Genomic DNA, 15,171 nt, shown 5'->3' on the forward strand with positions numbered 1-15,171 from the left:
GCAAATGGCTGAGGTTTAAACTCAGCAGCGATGGGATGGGGATGGGCCTTCTGCACAAAATCCCCCCTCGGTTGTCTCCCTGTTCCCTGAGAAAGTTCTGCCTGGCCAAATTGTCTCTAATGAACTCCCATTTCTTCCCAGACTTTTTTTTTTTTCTCTCTCTGATTGGCCTCATTAAATCAATTTGAAAACATTTAGCAAAGCACTTTCCCCACGTGAATTAAAGCTGTTGAACTCGGTGATCACGGCTGCGGGGTGCTGATTGCCGTCTGCCATGACGGCGGCGTGGCCGCCCGCGCTCATCTGCAGGGCGGCTTATTTTCTCCGAGGATTTTGGGTTTAGGGGCCCTTAGTAAACCCTGGAACATCACGAAGGGGCTTTCTCGAAGCATTCCGTGCTGCTTTATAAAAACATTGCTGATGTCTGCACCCTGGACAGGTTTTGGAGGATGGAAAGGGAGGAACTGCTAAATATCTTGAGTTTTTCAGACTGGGGGTGTAACGTGCCCTGGGGATGGAGTGGCTTTGGGCTGGACTGCAGCACCAGCTGAAACAGCTCAGATCGAATCCCCATGCTCCAGGTTTGCTTTCATCCCCAGCGAGGGGATTTTGGGTGGCTGAGATCAGCACTTGGACCTGGCCGGTTGCATGGTCCCAAACACCCCCAGGACCTGCAGGAGCAGCCGAACCCCGGAGGCCTGCAGGCCCCTGCTCCCGAGATGTGCAAGGGCTGCGAACGGGGTCCGTTCATGCAGGATGTGAAGTCCCGGCCACGCTGAGGTGAGCAAGGGGCCGGAGCAGCTTGGAGGCTGCAAACAGCTGCAGGAACCTGCTCCCCCTTGGTCGTACACGTCTCTAGCACTTGGAGCTGTGCCTGGGCCCTCGCAGATGCTGCTGTCTCTAGTCTAGAGGCCGGGGATGAATCAGCTCTCCTTCGGCCCTTAATCTGATCTAAGCATCACAAAAATCCATGAGCTCTCCAAGAGCTGTAATCAGAGAGGGGATTTGCAGTCTGTGGTGGCAGGGCTCTTGGGTGGCGTCCCAAAAATGGGAGAGGAAGGAGACGAGCCCGGCAGATGCTGCAGCTGCAGAGACGAGACGGAGTCTGCCTGCCAGGTGATAAATGCGGCGGGCGCTCCTGGTACAGGGTGGCTCGTTGCTTAGAAATCGGGAAGGGAAGGAGACTCTGACCCACGGCCAGCTCCGTGGACACCTGAACTTCCAGAAGGCACCAGAGCAAAGGTGAGACACTGCAGGGACACCTAAATGTGATCAGGACGCGATGCTGCCAGGAAAATGTTTGCCCCAGACTGCTGGGGGGGGGGGCACTGTTGTACTGGTGGTGTTTGCCCTGTCACAATAAGGGGAGGACCATGAGCCAGGAGGAAAGGAGGAAGCAGAACTGCACGCCCATGCACGCAGAGCCTGCTGAACTTTCTGGAATGGAAATCATTCAAGCAGCAGCAATCCCAAAGCCTCCAAGCAGCAGAAGCACCCCAAAAGCCACAAACAGCAGCAGCTAAAGCCCCAGGAAGCAGCAGCACCCCAAAAGCCCCAGGAAGCAGCATCAGCAGCACCCCAGAAGCCCCAAGAAGCAGCAGCACTCCAAAAGCCTCAAGCAGAGCACCCCAAAGCCCCAAGCAGCAGCACCCCAATCGCAGCAGCAGCACCCTGAACCCCCCAAGTACCAGCACCCCAAAGCCCCAAGCAGCAGCAGCACCCCAAATGCAGCAGCAGCACCCCGAACCCCCAGGCAGCATCACCCCAAAGCCCCAAGCAGCAGCAGCACCCCATAGTCCCAGATGCAGCAGCAGCTCCCCGACCCCCCACGCAGCAGCACCCAAAGCACGGGCAGAGGCCGGGCCGCCACGTGCAACCTCCCGCCAGCCCACGCCACGCCCACAGTGGGCGTGGCCTCATGCATTCTTCGCCTTATACGGGCTCGAGAGGCGGGGCCAGATCGGGCCCGCCCCCGAGAGGGCGGTACCGAGGCGGTGCCGCGCTGGCATTGGCGGGGGCGGGGCGGGGCGGAGGCGGGGAGAAGGGGGCAAAGGGGGCGTGTCCTCGGGGGAGAGTGGGCGTGGTTTATCGGGGGGCGTGTCCTCGGGGAGGGGCGGGGCGCGCAGCCGGCGGGTTCCCGTCAAAAGGCGGCTCCGGGGCAGTGGGGGAGGGAGGGGGGCGGCAGCGCCGGGAGCGCAGGTACGGGGGGCAGGGAGGGGGCACGGGGGGGATGGTGGCGTTTTCTGGGGGGAACCGGAACCCCCCCCCCCATCCCCCCGGTCGGTGCCTGCTGCCGTGGAGGTCACCAGGATGCTGGGGGGGGTGCACGGTGCTGGGGGGCACCGGGGTTCCCTCTGGTCTGTGGTTGGGGGTGCCGGGGGGTCACCGGGACCCCCCTGGGGCTGTGGGGTCCTGGGGGGGGTGACCCCCCCCCCCAGGTGCTCCGGCTTGCCATACGGTTTGGGGGCCCCGTGTGGGCTTGGGGGTCCCCGGTGCTCTGTGTGCCCCTGAACTCGTTTGGGGTGCTGGGGGTGTGCAGGCCCCCTGGTGCTCTGTGCCCCCCCCCCCCCCCGGGTTGGGGGGGCGCCCGGGGCGCCCCGGGGGGGGGGGGGGGCCCCCCCCCCCCCCCCCTTGTGTGCCCCGTGGTGCTGTGAAGCCCCTTCCCCAGCTCCGTGTCCCCCAGCTCCCCGGCGTGGGACGTTGCCCTGTCCCCCTGCCCCAGCCACGTGCGCCCCTTTCCGGGCGCCCACCTGGAGTTCTGGGGTTTCCAGCCCGTTTTGAGTCAATGAATCAGGTGAGCGCCTGATTAATGCCCAGCTTTAAGCAGCATCCTAAACTGAATTACCCCACTAACACTTTTTGGGGGGCTGAGGGAGGTGTCAGGTGCTGGGTGGACCCCCCCTCACCAGCACCCACCGTGCTCGCCGTAATTCCCCAGCGACTTTGGGCTGCCCGCGAGCGATCCTGCGGCAGCTGGGACCTCTCAGCCGCCAGCTCCCAGCACGAGGAGAACGGAGGTACTGGGGATCTACTGGGGACCTTTCCGTGTCCCCCACCCGAGGAAGGGGCGCTGCTTCCCCCAGACCCAGCAGGGCACCCAAGGGTGCTGCGGGGGGCTGCCGTAGGGCAGCAGAGGTGCCGTTCCCTGCTGAGCTGAGCCTTCCTCTTCCTCCTCCTCCTTCTCTGGCTGGCTGAGGCTGGGGCTGGAGCCTTCAGCGCTCAAAGTTTCTTCGGAAACTGCTTTTCTCAAGAAGCCGGCCCCGGCGTCCTGCGGCGCTCTCCTCCCACGCGAGCTGGGCACTGACTCATCTTCCTCCCGGGGCTCGGGGAAGGGAGCGCCGGCAGCGGGGCCGCGTGCGTCCCCTCCCAAAGGGGGGACATCCTCCCGCAGACCCCCTCGGTGCCTCCTCCGTGTCGGCCACGCTGCCCCCGTGGTGCCTCCGTGCGTTCAGCCCGGAGGACGCCGGGGCTGTAATGATTCATTTAGCTAAAACCTCTTCTTCCTCCTCTGAAGTCTTCCTCCTCCGAAGCAGGCGCTTCACTGGGTCGAATCAGATCGAGTTTGTAGCTGCTGGCTGCGCCGGGGCTTTCGGATGGGGCTTTGGGAAGGTGCACCCGGCCGGGTGAAAATAGTGGGGTGGGCTGAGATCGGGGGGCTCGGACCCCCCCTGGTTTGCGTAGCCGAGGAGCTGGGAAAGCCCAAAGCCGTCAGGTGCAGGAGGCGGCGCAGATGTCTGCCCGAGATCCTGCCGTCTGCGAACGCATCAGGTGCAAGATCTCGCAGCAGCGCTGCAAGTAACAAAGGCACAAAAAAGGTTTTTCATTAGTCAAGAATTCGCCTCGGGTGAGTTAGCTTTTCACTAGGTGTTTTCTTCCCGAATCCCGGTGTACTTAATCCGAAATAACCGGATAATCCAACCTCTTTTTTCTCTTAATGGCTAACTTTGGAGAAGCGGCTCTCCTTCCTGAGCGCACTTCTAGCCAGAGAGAATAATTTTTAACCTGCTGTCGCTGAGCCGGAGCGCAGTCAGTCTGGCCCAAACTTCCTGTGGCTTTTCAGAGGGGAAATACAGAAATGTCAAGTCAGTGGGAGATAAATAATCCTCGAGTGGCTGGAGGTGGGTCTGTGTCTGCCATGCAGCGTCTGAGCGTAGGGCTCCACGAGTGTTTACGGTTATAGGCACTTTCTATATATAAATATATATATAAAATATATTTATAAAAACAAGGTGAGGGCAGGGACTGGGTTCTGCTGGAAGGGGCTTTCCCAGAACTGCATCCCGTTTTGGGGCTCTAATCCCACTTCTGTGGAAGTTGGTGCTGAGCTCGGGGTCTCGTGGTTTGAGAACATCTCGCGGTTGCCCGTTTTTGCGTGCCGCCCGTCGGTGTCTGAGCGTGACGCGGGAGTAGATGCAAACAGCCTCTAAATATTGACGTGGGGGCTGCCCATGTGCCGGGCAGGGTCCGTGCCCGTCCCGCCGGGGCCGTCTGCGTCACGGTTCCTCCTTGCGGCCGGAGGTGCTGAGAAGCCGCAATTTGGGCAAGCGCCTGCCCCGGCTTCTGCGGGCTGACGAGCTTCTCCTAACCGCAGCTACGGGGGGCAGGTTGCCCCTTCGGGCTGCCTCCTGGCCACGTCCCTGGGGTAGGAGGTGGCAGTGGAGCATTTCGGCGCTGGGGATGGCGTAACTGATGCGAAACGGCTCGCGCTCACCATCCGGGCTGAAAGCTCTGGGGGCAAAGCAGCTGCTGCATCTTTGGGCGGCTGGGGAAAGCTGTTGTGGGCTGCGAGACAAGGAGCCAGCTCTCACAGAGCGCAGGATCTGGCTTTTGCTGGTGGTTTTCTCATGTGAGCCTGCTCCCAAGTGGGTCTCGAGAGGTGGCAGCTTCTCCATGAGTTTCCCAGTCGCCCTCCGTGTTGCTTTTCCAGCCACGATCGCTCCGGTGTGGCAGCAAACGTGGAGCTAATTCGGTCCTGTGGGCACCCACTGCTATCCAGCAACACCCCATGGGGGGCATGGGAGGCAGTGGCATCAATTCTTTGTGAGGGTGGAGGTTAAAAGATAACCCCCAAATGAGAGAAAATCCAGAATTGTTTCTTAAAATAGAGACACTGAGACCTCTAAGGGAGACCTGCGGCTCGTAGCTGGGTGTTAATGCTGCTGTTGTGGAAAGCCTCCCTCTGATCGGGGCTGTTGGTGCTACGTTTTGTCTCACGTTGTATGTGCTGTGGCAGAGGGGGACACTGAAGAACCAGGCAGAAATGAAAAGTGTGTTTTTTCTCCGAGAAACCACAGGTCTTGTTTAAAGGCAACCGAACGCCAGGCAGCCACAGCAGCAGGGTAACAAGTCTGAGTGCGGAGGGCTCTGTGTTGTGAAAGCCCTGAGCAGGCACCGTGGAAGAACCTGGTGGTGTCCTGCATCAACGTTTTCCCCTCTGCCTGCTCAGCTCTCGAGAGCGCGTTCTCTCCAGATATTGCTTATGAGAAGGGTGAAATGCCCTTGGTGAGTGTAAATGGAGCCTTTAAACCCCGCTTTAACAACCCCCCTTTCTCCAGATTCGGGAGATGAGCAGGCTCTCAGCACCGCCATCCCCTCCCTGCGGAAGGGAAGCCCACCGACCTGCAGGTGATAACACGGCAGCAGGACGGTGCCATGGGAGTGAAGCCCACCGGGGAGCTTCAGGAGCTCCGGGGCAGGCGTGGAGCTGCGGGCTGCCCGCAGAGCATCTGGCACCAGCACAGCCCACGGGGCCGGGAGCGGGAAGGACGGTTAAACCAGGGCGTGAGGAATATAAATGACAAGGAGAGCAAAAGTCCAGGGAGATAAGGAAGGTCAACGACTCTGCGGGCTTTAAAATGGGGCTTCTCAGCAGTGACCTGAAGAAGCAGATGCTATATGGGGGTCTTCTGGGGCAGTCGGGAGACCTCGTCGTGACTTCTGAAGGACTGAGGCATCCGGGCAACCTCTGGTGCTGCTCCTGCGTGCGTCTGCCTTCCCTTCAGGTGCTTGCTGAATCAGCCCCAGTTCACATGCAGTTTCCTTATCTGTGGCTTTTAGCGGTGGTTAAACCACCTCGAGCATGGAAGTGACTTTTGGCTACTAATAATTGGAAATGGGGTGTAAAAGCAATTAAAACCAATACCTGGAACGTTTATCTGTACATCTCAAAGCCCTTCCTTCATTGCCAGGAATTCGTGCTGCCTGCCCCGGCTGCTGGGACCCGCTGCCCTGACTTCTGACCCGCGACCCCGGTCCTCCTGGCTCTGCTGAGTGACTCCTGTCCTAACCCAAAGCCCCGCACGAGGTTTGGTTTCAGCCCCCGGAGGCTTTTGGTGAGCCTGCGTGTCAAACGAGGTGAGCCTGGTTGATAAAGTGCTCTTAACCAGGCTGCCTTTCTATTCCTGACGAACCCACGGCTTTTCGTAAGGGTCTGCCCAGCAGGAGCCTGCTCTCCCCTTTGCTTTGGGTGCAGGCTGGGTGTCCAGCTCCCGTGGGTGCGTTTCCCAACCTAGGGCTGCAATTCAAACAGCAGCTTTATCACTTCTCCCACCTCCTCCTGCCCTCTCGAGGCGATCGGCGGTGCCGAGGGACACCCATTCCCTCACCCACCGGGTGGGCTGGCGTCCCGTGTCCTCTGTCACCCTCTGCCAGGCGAGGGACGGGACCCTGGGGACCGTGATCACATCCAGGCCCGGGAGGGTTTCTCTCCCCCTCCCCGTGTGGGTAGTGATGACATGGACAGTTCCTCATAAACACTTATCGCTTCATAAATACGCCCGTTTAACAGCAGGCAGATAAGATACGAGCACCGTCTATATTTAGACTTGCTTAGCCCTGCGGAACGTGCGGTGCCCTCGCTCAGGCCTGCGGGCGTTAGCGGGCTCCTCGTCCTCAGGGTAGGCCGAGCGATGTCTGCCACGTGCAGGGCTCGCTCCTGAGCCCTGGAAACACCATCTGGGACACGATGGCCTTCCCTCTGTCCCCATTGTCCCCCCAGTCCCTGCGTGCCGGTAGGGAAAAGGCTCAGCTTGGCCCCATTTCCACAAGGTTGAGGGACTCTCAGTACGTGAGCAGCCATCCATTCTGCGCTTTACTCCTCCCCAACACCGGAATATTTGGGCCTTGCAGTTCCCCCAACAAAAATATGTTGATTTTAGTCTGATTTGAGGGTGATAAGAGAAAAACGGGAAGGATTCAGTAACATGAGTAAGCTCATGTGCAGAGGAAGGTTGATACGACTCCAGCTGTATTTTCTCGGTGGTGCTTAGGGACGTGGTTTAGTGGGTGACACCGGTGGTAGGGGGATGCTTGGACCAGATGATCTCGGAGGCCTTTTCCAACCTTAATGATTCCGTGATTTTTATTTCTGAAGTCACAGTTTGATAGCTTGGGTTACCCTGAACGGGGAGATGGTGCTGACTGGTTCCCCGTGCTGAGCTTAAATCTATTCTTTGGGGGCTCTTCCGTACGGAGGGGGAACTTCTCAGCCCGGTGGTCCTGGTGCCCTGCTTTCCTCTAACCTTTTGCCCCGGGGTCTGGGTGCAGGAAGCTCCCATAGGTGTCTGCGTAAAAGCAGCCTGGTAACTGGAGTTTCAAGTTGTGTCTGGCTGGCACGCTCGAATGAGAGGCAATTGTTTTCCAAGCATCTCTGCTTCGTGCTCAGACACTCAAGTAATCCTGTGGTCTGCTCGGTGCTGGACAGAGGAGAAACCTGTTTTTCTGTGCCGGGCTGCTGCCCTGCTCCGTGGCCTCTGCCTGGTGCTGCCTCCCACGCTGTCCTTGTTGACACTGACGTTACTGGTGCAAAAACTGGCGTGGTTGGGCTGCCTGCTCTTCAAATATAAGTTATTGCTCGCTATAGCAGAGTAGGAGACCCTGTATCTGTACCGGAGCTGCTGGACGTACGCTGCGAGAGGCCCTTCCTTCAAGATTTTTTTTAACTTTGCATGCATGACAGAATTTCAAACCAGTGAAGCGTGTTGTGACAAAACCTGTCTGTGGCCCTGGTTGGGATCCCTGCTGCGAAGACTTAGCAGGGACAATAAGGACGAGGCTGGACCTGAGGTGGTGCCGAAATCCGCAGATAACGGAGACCTGCTGGTGGGAGCGGCGGTGTTTCCCTCCTGGCAGGTTGGAGCAGTGTTTAACCACGGGGGTTGAAAGCACGGAGACTTTGTGCAGCCCAGACCTACCTGGTCAGAGCACTCGGCCCGAGGCAAGCTGAACCGAAACCGGCTGCTGTAGGGTAACGGGATTCCTACAGCTCATCTCTGGGAAGGAGAAATCTGTGGGTAATTTTGCTTTTCTGAGTAGAGGGGAACAATTTTAACCCTGTTCACCCACTCACTTCCTTAAGTAGCAGTAAAATTGCTGGAGAAGGAACTGCCTGTCGAGGGCAGGGCATGACTCTGCCTCGACATCACGTGCTGCAGCTGTGCTGAGCCCTGAATTTGCCCGTCGGCTCGTCCAGACAGGCATGAGAAGCAGCGACCTAGGAGCCAGCTCCTTGTAGCCTCTCTCCCTGGGCACCTACTGCAGGTAAAAAAAAAAAAAAAAAACATCCTGGAGGACCGAGGGCTCCACCGAGCCTGTGGGTCTGCTGCCTTCCTTAGGGTCCCTGATCTGCGATTTTGAAAAAACTCTTTCAAGAAAAATTGCAATGAATTTTTAAGGTTTCACAATCCCTTTGCTTTATCTCTTGTCTCCTCGGTGAGATGGCCTCTTTGTTTCGTGTCTCTTGTTTTGCTTCTCGCTCTGATGTCCCCGTCCTCCCCCTTCTGGCTTGGTGCTGTTGTCTGTTTGCTTTAACCTGTGGCTGCTGCATTTCTAGTTGTCCTTTACGCAGCTGATAGAGATCTGCTGAGGAATCACTGCTCTGCTCGTGGCTCGCAAGGAAATTAAGGGCTCCAAAGGTGCAGGCGAGCAGGCTGGGCTTCAGCGTGGATGAAAAGTGGGGTGACCCGAAGGTAAAGAATTAATGCAAGCAGTGAGTCAATGAGGAGACAGCACGACAGCAAGCTGAGCCTCGGGAGCCTGTGTGCAAGGCAGGGATCTCCCCTGAGGGACTGGGGAGAGCTGGAGAGTTTGGTCCCAGAGGTGCTCCCTTGCAGCTCCTGTCCCGTTGCATTTGCATGCATGCAAATATTGCTGACTGTGGGGTGGCCTCGGAGGCGGTGTGCTTCGGTCTGTTGCTCCCACAAACTGGAAATAGCCCCCAGGGATGCACCAGCCCTGTCTGTTCGGTGAGAGCAGGTCGAGGGATGCACTGATGTCAGGTTCCATCGTACCTAAAAGCTGGCAGCTGCCGTGGTTGTGCTGTAACTTTCTGCCTGATTGCACAGGTGAGGCTTTTGGTCCTGTTATGCTGTGTTTTGGAAGCTATTTTTTTTCTCTTTTTTTCAGCAGTAAGACTCGTGGTGGCACTTACTGTCTGCATAATGCCAAATTCCTGGGAAATGTGCTTGGTGGTGAAGCTGGATCTCTTTTAAATCAGCGGAGAAGCCTGCAGGGTTTCTGCCTCTTGTAACAAGGGCTGGTCAAGGCTTGTGTTTCTATGGTGTTGGTTTAAGGTGACTAATCCATCACAAATCAGCTCCTGTCACTTGCTGCTTCTCCAAATGTGGCTTCCTCCACGTCAGTGTCTTTCCCCACCCTAATACATGAAACGTCTGAAAACAGTGTAGGAAATAAGGCAGCAGGGTGGAAAGTCTGTGATCGGAGCAGCTTGACACATCTAGGGTGATGCAAAGGGCTTAAATTTTGTTGTCTTTCACAAGGTTTTCTTTTTTTTGTCACAAGGTAGGTCCGTGAGTGGGGCTGGGCGTTCTCGGCATCTCGCGGTGAGCACCTACCATCTGCTCCCAGCACAAATCGACCAAAGCTGCCGGTTCTCCGCTTCTGGGAGCGACTTCAGATGTTGCTCTCTATCTACCGGAATCTTAGTAAATGAGTTTATTATTTCAAAGGCCGCTGGAGCAGATCGGCAGCCTCAGAAGGGCCCTATCTTTTCTGCATACGATATGATTTTGTGAATCCCAAGACCTTGAATTCTGGACTCGTTCTGCAGAGCTCCAGGTTGGCACCTTACAAAGAGGAGCCGTTCTCCTGGAGCCTAGCCTTGATATCCGAGAGCTTGCCCGTTTTTAACCCCCTTGCTTTTAGCAGTGCAGGAGTCTGAGGGATGTCTGTTGTAATACCTGACCTGGTTTTGTTGGGTCTAACTGTGGCACCGAGCTCGGGTGGCTCTCCAGCCCTCTCATCTTCTCCTGGTGGTCAGGAACAAGCCGTGAGATGTTTCTGCCGGGGGGTGGCCGGGCACCTACTGACACTTGCTCTGTGTCAGGGGGCGAAGGCTCCAATTCTCCAGGTCACGTCTTCAGGTTGTTATTTCTAGGCTGAGTGAGCTGCAGGATACTGTTGCTGAAGCTTGTCCTCCATCTCCAGCAGAAAACAAACAAAAAAAAAACACACAAAAACCCAGCATAGACTTGGTTTGAGGAGAGAGATTTTCAATATCAAACTTCCTGGGGGGTTGTATGTTCTTGGTGTGATTTGTTTTTCTATCCTTCTGGAGAAGGATAGAGCAGCCTGCATTCTTCACGAGAACCTGTTTGCATACGTTTCGAAATAGGGGAGAAGCCCTGAAGCAGTGTGGTATTTGCCACATGCAGGGACAGCTCCTTTCCGTTGGTCCTTCCTGAATTTTTGGTGTATGAGAGCAAGGATTCTTCGGCTGCTCTCACCGGGGAATTAGTGGTTGGGAAACGAAGGCACAGACGAAGCACACGAGCGATTTGGGGCGAGAGGAACAGGTGACTGAAATCCAGGGAGGCTTCAGGGGTGTCCCGGGGCAGAATCTGTGGAAATAACTGCTGCTGTGAATTTGTTAGGACCAGGCATTCCCTTTGCCCTGTCCTTGCCGTGCCCTGCAATTAGCTGGGTGCAGATGTGCTGCTGTTACTCCGAGGCACAACGGCACGGGCAGAACAACAGAGATATCAGCGTGGAAATCATGTTGACTAAGCTGAAGGCAGACTTTCCATTGGAAACATTAGCTTGGAGAAATAACTCTCCCAGATAAGAAGTGGAAATGTGGAAGAAGGAAATGGCTGTCGCACGCTACTCCTGTCTGCAGCGAAAACGACAAGCCAAAAGGTTAGGAAAGGCAGACATCTGCTGCTGATAATTTGTGAATGGGCTAGGGTTACAGCACCTTAATGCCAAACGCTACGCGGTGCAGCTGGTGGAGATTTGATTTCGGAGCCTGCCCCGCTGTTGGAAGGGCTTCGTGCTCAGCCAGCTCTGCAAACCTGCCGGATTCCCCCCGCCGGGAGCTCAGGGGGAGCGAGTGCCTGGCTCCTGCGTCCCCCCGACAGAGGTAAATTTTGGTGAAGCCGTAGCGGGTGACATGAGCACCAGCTGTGGTGCTGTTTGGAGAGAGGCCGTGCCAGTAAACATGTGTTTGTTCACCGCGTCCATCTGTAAAGCAAACACGGCTCCGCTCCCTCTGGCTCGGCAGCCCGCAGCACTCCCAGCCTCAGCGCGTCCCGAGGCGCCTTCGGGAGCTCCGGTCTTGACTCTTTATTCTGATTTTTGTCAGTAGCTTCCCGTAGCTGGCTTTATTCTGTAGCCCTTGACCACCTTAGGACAGCCAAGCAGGACTTCGTGCAGCTAGGATCAGGCTGAGATGGCTTCTTCCTCACCTTCCACAGCCTGTGGTAAGTTGTAGACGTGGGGGGGGTGAAATACAGCAGGACTGACTTTTTCTTTGTATTTTGTCCCTCTTTTTCCCCATGAGCTAATGAATATTTGAGGCAGGGACAGTGCTGGCTGTTAAATAGCTGTCTTGCCTTAAGCAGCTTCCCCCAGAGGTGAGCATGGAGCGATCCCGCTGCTGCACCAGTGCTCGCAGCACCTCGTGTGGAGGCCAGCTCGATGTGCCCGAGGCAGAGCCAGGATCAGGCCCTTCCACCGAACCCAGAGCGGCTTGCGGGCTGTTTTGGTGAGCCACGAGGGTGTGTTTTTAGCCCTGGTTTGCAGTGGGAAGGGATCCTGGCAGCGGCTTGGCTGACGTGCAAGCGTGAGCACGCCACGTGTGTTTGCTCTGGACCAGTTTCGACAGACCAGAGCTCCCGTTTAGAGACAAAAGTGCACGGAACAAACCCCTTGGATGTGGCTGAAGGGCTGCACCAATGGTGATTGTCTCCATGCCCTGCAGGTTTTGGGGTGACAAAGGCACGAGTGCTCTGCGAAGAGCATCAGTGACCAAAACTGCCCCCTGAAGCAGCCTGTCACCCCGGCTGCTGCTCCCCGGGGTGCTCGGCACCAGTGGGAGCTGCTCCTGGGCGCAGGAAGGGCCGGGAAGATTTTGGTCTAAACCAGCTTGTTCTGTGCTTGAGCCAAAAAGTGCTTTTCTGTCAGTCTCACCTGAGCTGAGGAAGCACCGCGGGTTTTGGCTGCTGAGCTGGGTGTGGAAGAAGGGCTGGGTGCCCCGTCAGAGCAGCACGGGGCTGGCAGTGAGGGTGGAAAACGCGGTGTTCTGCGTGTTTTGTCCCAGCAGAGTGGGAGGAATAAATCAGGTTCTGTTCTGGGTGCTGCGTAGCCGGGTTTGGGCATCACCAAGGCACCGTGTTTTAGGCAGAGCAGGCTGGCAGCTGTGCCGGAGTTTTAAATCACTTTGCAGCATGATAGCAGCACATAAACCATTTTGGAGATAATCCAGTTTAACATCTACCAGCTGCCTTTCTCCTTAAACAAATCACAAACACATGCAACGGCTTCTGGGCCAAGGGAAAGCAATACAACTTTCATTGCACAGATCTGATGATTTTTTTTTTTTTGTCATCTTAACCACTTCTCATTCATGACTAACATCCTCCCGTGGCTCCACGCAGGAAGCGAGGCAGCCTGCAGCTCGCCCCGCTGCAGTGGGCTCCCTCCCCTCGATGCTGTGCTGTTTTCTGGGTCATCCCTCGACCCTCGGGCTGCGTGGCCGGGGTTTGTTTGCTCTCCGTGAGTCACGCTCCTCGCGAGGCTGCGAAACAAACTCGGCGTCTGCGGGTGATGCTCACGGGGAGGGCAGGCATCCCTCCCAAAGCACCCGTGTGCCCTCCCGAAATGTGCAGGGCATCACTTCTCCTTCAGGATGCAGGGAACATCCCTGGCTGTGCTTTGTTAACGTGCATCAGTTGACGCGCACCTTAAATGCGGCCCCTTTGGAGTGGGAGCTTCAAGGAAGGATGGGGCAAACGGGGAATGCCGCTTGTGCGGTGGGGTAATGGGTCAAGTGCTGGGGGCTGACGTGTTGGACCCCTGCCTATGGCACCAGAGCTCAAAGCCACTGCCTCGTCCCTGGGGTGAGCTGCCCCGGCACGGGTGTGTTTGATCTGCCTTGCGTGCACGTTATCGGTTGGCAAGCCTTCACCCTTCCCTCTCCTTTTTTCTTTTTTTTTTTTTTTCCTGGTTTTTGTCTTGGTGGTGGCTGGAGCTGGCGCCGGCTGCATCTCCCCCTGCACCAGCAGCTCGGGGCCTTCTTCCTGCTAAAACCCCGCATTTCTGTCCTGGGGCAGGCAGGTTTGGTGCCAGACAAGGAAAAAGGGCCCGGACAAGGCTGGGAGAGGTGTCTGCTGCCTTCCAGTCCCCCTTCAAAGCACGTGGTGGTCGTCTGCTGTTACTTCCCACGAGGGGAAATGTGAATTGTTCATCCCGTTGCTGGAAACCAGCCCCCGTTTGGCAGGGCGCTGGTGGGGGCTGAGCTGGTTGCTTCACCCCCAAACCCGCGTGGGACCCCAGTGCTGCTGGACCCTGCTTTTGGGGCTGCTCAGGCTTGCAAAGAGAAGAGCAAGTGGTGGTTACCCGCTCAGAGTGGAGGCACTGGGGTTGGGACTGGCTGATACTGGAGGAATATTTTGGGCCTGACTGGGGCAAAGGGCCAAAATTACCCGGGACACCAAAACTCGCGAAGAGGCAGCGATGTGTGTGTGGACTCGAGGTGTGCGAGGCTTTTTCGTGTGATGTCGGTGCCGAATCATTGCTCGCCGTCTTCTTTCAAATCAGAGTCGATGAGAACAAGGCTTTGCCGAAACGCTGCTCCTGTCTGAAAGCTTTCATGACTGCTCTTGCTCTAGAAATGTTCTGGGGCTCTGAATCTCTGAATGAATCACAGATACGTGACGTTAAAACGCAACAGCCCCTTCGCCCCAGGGTGGTGCTCCGAGCGATTTTGGGCATTGCTTCTGGACGAGGGTCCCCGAGGCAAATCCTCCCCGTGCTGGTGGGCATCAGGAGCTGGTCAGAGGTAGGGAGGGGGCTCGGCAAGCTCCGATGCCTGGGGGGGAGCCCGTGGCAGCCCCTGCGTGGCTCGGAGCTCGCCGTGAGCTCTGCCGCCACGGTGGCTCCTCCAGGCAGGGATGGGGGCTCCGTGGGCGCTCCAGCGATGCCGTAACCGAGCGCTCATCTTTGTTAATTACCCTTATTAATCGCCCTTATCGGTGGCCGATGGGCAGGTGGGGTGTGCCGGGCTTGCTCATCCCGGTTGGCAGCCGGTCCTGAGAGCTGGCTCTGTCTGCAAGCTCTTGCATCAAGCTGGTCCGGAGAGGGTGCACGGCTTGGAGAGGGTCGTGGTCGGGAACGAGGGCAGAGCCTGAGCCAGGTGGACTCAAACAGGACCTCCTCCATCTCCCCTTGTGCCCGTGGCCAGCCGAGGTGATGCCAACAGGTACTGGCTTGTGCCACGAAGCCACGATACAAGCTGGAAAAGAGAACCAGGACAATCCACCGGCTGTCAGAGTCGCTTCCGTCTATTTGTTGAAGGTGAGGTGGAGGAAGGACCCCTTGCTCACAAAAATCCCCTATCAGCGATGCCGCTGGTGCTGGTGGCATCCTCGGCTCACGGATCCAGCGGGGTTTCTGCAGTGTGGGCTCTGGCTACTTCTTCGTGGCCTCAGTGACAAAGCGTCGTGCCAGCGAGGAGTCAGGCTGGAGGTATTTTTGATGCTGTGCCCGAGCGGTAATCTGGAAATCTGTTTACTTCATTCCTCCCCGTCGGGGGAATGGCGCGCAGAAATATTTTCTGCTTTTACCTGCGCATGTAAGGATTTGTTGCCTAATTGCAATGTGAGATCCCATAAAGATACTTGGCTGATGTGGTAAAAGAGCTTGTGTATGGCCAGA

The 15,171-nt window shown here is 57.0% G+C and overlaps 1 protein-coding gene across 6 annotated transcripts in view; it reads left to right on the plus strand.

Moving 5' to 3' along the window:
- Window positions 1-2,147: 2,147 nt before the first annotated feature.
- VDR (vitamin D receptor) overlaps window positions 2,148-15,171 on the plus strand; it is a 34,376-nt gene continuing 21,352 nt past the window's right edge. For 2 of the 6 annotated variants that reach the window (XM_035309005.1, XM_035308999.1), the window contains exons 1-2: window positions 2,148-2,199; window positions 6,189-6,354. The gene's annotated coding sequence lies outside the window, so the exon portion shown is untranslated. Of the gene's footprint in view, window positions 2,200-3,650; window positions 3,845-3,886; window positions 4,119-5,497; window positions 6,003-6,188; window positions 6,355-8,357; window positions 8,539-15,171 lie in introns of those variants that run through there. The other 4 variants (XM_035309001.1, XM_035309000.1, XM_035309002.1 and 1 more) reach the window with 4 other exon arrangements.

This window comes from Oxyura jamaicensis, chromosome 33 (genome assembly GCF_011077185.1).
Source record: "Oxyura jamaicensis isolate SHBP4307 breed ruddy duck chromosome 33, BPBGC_Ojam_1.0, whole genome shotgun sequence".
In the NCBI taxonomy this organism is placed as follows: domain Eukaryota; kingdom Metazoa; phylum Chordata; class Aves; order Anseriformes; family Anatidae; genus Oxyura; species Oxyura jamaicensis.